Genomic DNA, 7,161 nt, shown 5'->3' with positions numbered 1-7,161 from the left:
TTTTTGACATGTCAAACTTGACTTTATTCTTAAATGTGTTCTTATGTAAGAAATACATGGTTCTAAAATTTCACGACAATTCTTTTTTTTTTTTTTTTGTCGTTTGTGGGGCTTGAACTCTGGGCCTGGGCGCTGTCCCTCAGCTCTTCAGCTCAAGGCGAACGCTCTACCACTTGAGCTACAGCGCCACTTCCGGTTTTCTGGTGGTTTATTGGAGATAGGAGTCTCACGGTCTCTCCTGCCCGGGCTGGCTTTGAACGCGATCCTCAGATCTCAGCCTCCTGAGTAGCTAGGATTACAGGCGTGAGCCACCAGCGCCCGGCTTCACGACAATTCTTTTGAACTTAATTTTTGTGGAATTGTCTAGTTTAAGAAAATCAATTACACTTTATGTATAAAAAATGTTCTGTGCTCAATTCAGTAGCACATACACTAACATTGGAACAATAAAGAGAAGAATAGCCCCTGGATGAGGATGACACTCAACTTCGTGAAGCATTCTAGATTTTTAAAAGAACAGATGCTGGAGGGTATGTGGACAGAAGGGAACCTTAATGCATTGTTGTTGGGAGTTTAAACTTGTTCAAAGACTTTGGAAAGTAGTATGGCGGTTCCTCAAAAGACTACAATAGAGCGCCCCTAAGTCCCAGCAATCCCATTTTGGGCATTCACCCAAATGATCACAAACAAGACCATACTAAAACTACCAGCAAAACTATGTTCATTGCAGCATTATTTACCAAAGCTAAGATACAGAACAAAACCCGAGGCCCCACAGTAAACGAATGGATCAAGAAAATGTGTGTGTGTGTGTGTGTGTGTGTGTGTGTGTGTGTGTGTGTGTACTGGAATTCTATGCCTCCATCAGAAAGAATGACATCACCCAGTTTGTTAGGAAATGGAAAGACATGGAAAAAATTATATTAAGTGAATTAAGCCAGGCCTAAAGAAGTGAAGTAAGCCAGGCCCAAAGAAAGGTAAGTCCCATGGTTTCCTTAATTGCAATAACTAGTATGTGTCTGCTACAAGCAGAAAACATCATATAAGTTGATGTAAGGCAAAATGAACCCCAAGATAAGGATTCAAATGGTTTTTATTTCTTGCGATTGTTTCTAAGATATTTATAAGATGAATTCTTTGTTGCTTTGTATGTTCCTCCTGCAAGCTAAAGCCCCTGTTTTCACTGTGTTTGATGTTGGTATACTTTGTGCAGTGGAAGGGAAACAAAAAACGTTTAAAAAGGGATGCAGGTGGACCCATTGCAACAATGAGATGAACAAGTCGTTATGTCAAAAAATGATTTTGGCCGGGTGTTGAGGGATATGGACAGTGGGGGGGGGCTGAGAGGGGAGGGGTTGGTGGGTGTGGGGGGTGGGAGATGGGCAGGGATGGGAAGGGGAAACAAAGGAGGAGCAAGTGGTCCCATTGCAACAATGAGATGTACAAGTTATTATGTCAAAAAATGAACTTTACAACTTTGGGGGGAGGAGGACAGGGTGGGGAAAGTGGGGGAGTATGGGAAGGGATGGGAAGGGGAAACAAAGGAGAGGCAACAATGCTTGATAAGAAATCTTGCCCATGTAATTGTAATTCCTCTGTCAGTATTCTCACAATAAAAAAAAAATGTACTCAATAATTCACGCATGTAATTGTAACCCCTCTGTATGGCATTTTCACAATATAAAAAAAGAAACATAGGTCCTGTGGTATCCCTTATTTGCAATAACTAATGCATATCTGGGATAAGCAAAGAAGGTATGGTAAGGCGAAAAAAAGGAGTAGGCAACAATGCTTGATAAGAAATGTACTCTTTACATTTTCCATGTAATTGTAACTCCTCTGTATGGTATTTTCACAATTTAAAAAAAAAAAAGGTCAAAAGCATGTGCATATGACTAGATAAGATGATGTTAAGGTAAATGAACCCCATTATAAGGACACAAGTGGTGTTTTATTTCTTCCTGTGGTTTCTAATATATTTATAATGTACGATGTGATTTTTTATATGTGCATCCCCCACAGTTAAACCCCTGTTTTCACTGTATCTGATGTTAGTGCACCTCCATCTTGTATATACACTTCTCTAATTTGGGGATGGAAAGGGAAAAAACAAAATGGTTAAATAAGGATACAATATGACCCATTGCAACAATGTGATGCACAAGAAAGTATGTTGAAAAACGAACTTTACAATTTAGGAGGGTGGGGGAAGGGAGTGTATTTGTGGAGGTGGGAGGGAAGGGATGGCAGGGGAAAACAAAGGAGGAGGTAACAATGCTTGATAGGAAATGAACTATTAATTTTTCATGTAACTGTAACCACTCTGTTTAGTACTTTTACAATAAAAAATATAAAAATGTTATGGGATGGAAGAGAATATTTCCCCTATTTTACCCATATAATATCATTAACAAAGAAATTAATGCAAAACACTGATATGCAGATATTTTGAATAAATGTGTGTTTGTGCATGTGTGTGTGTGTGTGTGTGTGTGCATGCCTGCGCATTTTCGTTCTCAGAGTTTGAATTCAGTGCATCAAGGTCCCCCTAGGCCATTCCTCTCTAGATTGATGAGCTACTATATAAGCTACATCTCCATTCTTGGCTCTTTGCTAGTTCATTAATTTTTTTAAATATTTTTATTATTTTTTATTGTGAACATACTGTACAGAGGGGTTACAATTACATGGGCAAGATAATGAGTACATTTCTTATCAAGCATTGCAGCCTCCTCCTTTGTTTACCCTTCACATCCCTTCCCAGCCTCCCCCCCCCCACGCCATCCTCCCCCCCACACCAAAGTTGTAAAGTTCGTTTTCGACATGACAACTTGTACTTCTCATTGTTGCAATGTGTCCACCTGTATCCTTAAACGACTTGTTTTTCCCCTTCTCTTCCACAAATTATACCGACATCAAATATAGTGAAAGCAGGGGTTATACTGTGTGTGTGGGGGGGAGGGGGGGATATACAAAGCAACAAAGAAATAATTTTTAAAATGCGTTAGAAAAAAATTCATGAAAGAAAAAAACATTTAAATACATATGTAAGGGTTCATTTTCCTAACATCACATTATCTGAACTTTTCTGCTTGACTCATACATATACTAGATATTGCAAATAAGGGAAACCATGGGACCTATGTTTCTTTGGGCTTGGCTTACTTCACTTAATATAAATTTTTCCAAACCTTTCCATTTCCTAACAAATGGGGCAATGTCATTCTTTCTGATGGAGGCATAGAATTCCATTGTAATTTTTTTAAAATAATCTCATTAATATTTTTTGTCCTGATTGGCTTCCAACGGTTATCCACAGATCTCAGGTTCCTGAGCAGATACCCGAGTAGACAGGATTACAGGTGTGACCAACCAGCACAAGGCTTTCAGAATAATTTAAAAAGTAGAAGAAAATTTACTTCATGGAGGCTTGTTTATCATCTCCCGCTTTTAAAGCATTTTGGAGTGATTATATGTGAATTTATTTCATTTTTGGATTCTTAAAAGACAGTAAGTGATGGAATTTAAACGTTTTAATCTTTTTTTTTTAATTGGTCATGCAGCATGAAATTTGGGCTTGGGCGCTCTCCCTGCGCCTTTCGGGTGAAGGTGAGTGCTGTACCCCTTGAGCCACAGTGCCACTTCTGCTTTCCTAGTAGTTTATTGGAGATAAGAGTCTCACAGACTTTCCAGCCTGGGCTTGCTTTGAAGTGCATTCCTCAGATCTCAGCTTCCTCTGTAGCCAGGATTATAGGTGTGAGCCACCAGCTACTGGCTAGTTTTAGTACTTTTTTTAAAAATATTTTTTGGGGGTCTGATCGTGGGGCCTGAACTCTGGGCCTGGGCACTGTCCCTCAGCTCTTCAGCTCAAGGCTAGTGCTCTACCACTTGAGCCACAGCGCCACTTCTGCCTTTTTTCTTTTTTGCTTATGTGGTGCTGAGGAATCGAACCCAGGGCCTCATGCATGCAAGGCAAGCGCTCTACCACTGAGCTACCTTCCCAGGCCTTTAGTAGTTTTTAAAATGTATACTGGAACTGTGGAACAGAAGAAATTTGTCTCTCTTTAGACCTCAATTTATGAGCTCAGCTCTGAACATGATAACCCAATGTCACCAACACTGTGTTGAAGACAAAATGTGACAGAAAACAATTACCGTGGGCAATAATTGCTATGCTATTATTTCTTGGACAGGATGAATATTGAGTTGAGAGAGTAAGGGAATGGAGAGGATTTTGCCTACTTTTTTATTGCTTACTTTTTGAAATTTTGAATCATTTCCTTCCCCACTGTGTGTCTTTGGGACATGCACTTAGTGCCTTTAATTACAATATTTCCTAACACTAAAATGGTAATAATATTAGAATTATAGCAAATGTTTTCTTAAGAATTAAGAGAAAAAAAACTTGTGAAATACTTAACATAAACTTCTAGGAATAACAATTACAATTACATGGGCAAGATAATGAGTATATTTCTTATCAAGCATTGTTGCCTCCTTCTTTGCTTCTTGTTCCCGTCCCTTCCCATCTCCTCCCACACTCCCCATCCCACCAACTCCCCCCCCCCCCACCAAAGATGTAAAGTTCATTTTTTGACATAAGGACTTGTACATCTCATTATTAAAATGAGTCCACCTGCATCCCTATTTAAATGATTTGTTTTTTCCCTTCCCCTCCACAAGTTATACCAACAACAAATACAGTGAAAGCATGGGTTATACCATGGGGGATGGACATACAAATCAACAAAGAAATCATCTTATAAATGTTTGAAACAATTGCAATAAAGAAAAAAAAACAATTGAATCCTTATCTTGGGGTTCATTTCACCTAACATCAACTTATTTGACCTTTTCTGCTTGTCTCAGACATATACTAGTTTTTGCAAATAAGGGAAACCATGGGACCTATTACCTATGTTTTTTTGGGCCTGGCTTAATTCACTTAATATAATTTTTTCTAAGTCTTTCCATTTCCTAACAAATGAGGCAATGTCATTCTTTCTGATGGAGGCATAGAATTCCATTGTGTATATATATATATATATATATATATATATGTATGTATATATATATATATATATATATATCACATTTTCTTCATCCTTTCATCTAGTGAGGGACATCTGGGTTTGTTTCATATTTTAGCCATGATAAATAATGGTTCAATAAACATAGTTGTGCTGGTAATGGACAAGAGTCTCATATCTAAAATATACCTGGAACCCAAAAAATTTAAATCCCCCAACGACAAATCGTCAAACAAACAACTGCCAAATAAATAAGTGAGCTAAAGACTTAGAAACTTTTCTGAAGAGGAAAAAAGTATGGCCAATAGACACGTGAAGAAATACTCAACCTCTCTAGCCATAAAAGAAACGCAAATCAAAACAACATTGAGATACCATATCACCCCAGTTAGAATGGCTATAATCATGAACTCTAAAAACAACAGATGCTGGTGGAGAGGTGGACAGAATGGAACCTTAATGCATTATTGTTGGGAGTGTAAACTTGTTCAACAACTTTGGAAAGTAGTATGGAGTTTCCTCCAAAGACTCCACATAGAGCTCCTCTGTGATCCAACAATACCACTTTGGGGCATTTACCCAAATGATCACAAACTAGCCAGCAGTTTTTTTTTTAATATTAAATAGAATGCAATCAGTATTACAAAGCCATTACATGTAATGAGAAACCAGAAGGCATGTTCTCTATTGACCATGCTCTGCTTCAAAGTCAGCCAGGTGGATAACTTCGAATGCTGTAAATCAAACTGGTTTTATTATGTCTTGACAGTATAAAAACATCAGGGACAGAATAATGAATGAATGTTGTAGACTGAAGTGAAGTCCATATGAAAATGTGCAAAACTGATGAAAACGTAAAAGTCTCTGAGTAGTATATTGTGTTTTACATCATTTAAGTTAAATTTCAAAAATAGGGAAGACCTAGAGGAATGAATTCTCTTTTTGATAGCCAATCTAAGGTCCTTAGAAGATTGAACTCTTTCCTCATTCTTGTAGAGGCATCATCAGATGAGAGGAACTCTATTGTTTTTGTGCTTCTTTCCATTTATACTTCAGTTTGAAATCTGAACTACATGAGACTGAAAGAAACCTAGAAAAATTAGACACGCAGGCTTTGGAAAGAGCCATGAACGAAAAATAAATAAAATACATATAGCCTTGTAAAAGGTCTAACTAAATTTATTTATATAGTCTTAAGTGTAAACAAAAAATGATTAAATAATATAATATTATTGAAAATTGAAAAATGTTAGGAGTTGCTTAAATTTTTTCTTTCTACTATAATGAATTAAGTATTGATTTTGTATAGAGAGATTAAAGATGAGATTAACAAGAAACGATTAAAAATGGACAAAAGTTCTGAATAGACACGTTTTCCAAAAAGTCCTGAAAAGCGCCAGTGTGTTTACAAAGTTGTGTTTAATACCACTTCTATGCTAGATTAATGCTTTGTGAACAGAAGTCATTATAGAAATGCAATTGAAAATTACTATGATACTACTTCATAACTATAATAACTCTTATCAAAAAAATCAAAGGAACCAGTTGTGGTGAAAAGGCTTGTAATTCCAAGCATTTAGCAGTTTGGAGTAAGAGGATTTGAGTCTAAGGCCAGTCTGGGGTTCTGCACATTGTAAAAACCTGCCCTTAAAAAACTCAAAATGTAATAATGTTGGTGAGAGTGTGAGAAAAGGAAATTTTCTACACTCTTGGTCAAAATACAGGTTAGTATTCTCATTGTAGTAAGTAATTTGCAGTTTTCTGAAGAAATGCAAAGTTGAAATACCATCTGACACACCAATCATTTGATTATTTCTCTCTGGGTAACTCGAAAATATATCTGTAGTTGTTTGTTATTCACATTGTTCACAACAGCTGCCCAGATATAAATAGAAGTTAAGTGTTCAACAACAGACTAATAAAGCAACTGTGGTGCATGCACAAATATATTTTTCTGTTTCATCTTTAAAATAGCAAGAGATTTCTCCAATTAGGCATAACTTACAATGACCTGAAAGATGTATTCTAAATGAAGAAAAATGTTGTCTTCTGATATTTGTAAAACTACACACACACACACACACACACACACACACACACACACACACACACACACACATACACACACACC

The 7,161-nt window shown here is 37.0% G+C and overlaps 1 non-coding gene across 1 annotated transcript; it reads left to right on the top strand.

Moving 5' to 3' along the window:
• The first annotated feature begins 408 nt into the window (after positions 1 to 408).
• LOC122104130 lies at positions 409 to 510 on the top strand. Its single transcript, XR_006146886.1, has one exon. It is a non-coding gene; the product is annotated as a U6 spliceosomal RNA (small nuclear RNA).
• The last annotated feature ends 6,651 nt before the right edge of the window (positions 511 to 7,161 follow it).

Source organism: Dipodomys spectabilis, unplaced genomic scaffold (genome assembly GCF_019054845.1).
Source record: "Dipodomys spectabilis isolate Male_0828 unplaced genomic scaffold, ASM1905484v1 ptg000022l, whole genome shotgun sequence".
Taxonomy (NCBI): Eukaryota; Metazoa; Chordata; class Mammalia; order Rodentia; family Heteromyidae; genus Dipodomys; species Dipodomys spectabilis.
Note: the sequence above shows the minus strand (reverse complement) of the source record. Positions and strands in the feature narration are given on the sequence as shown.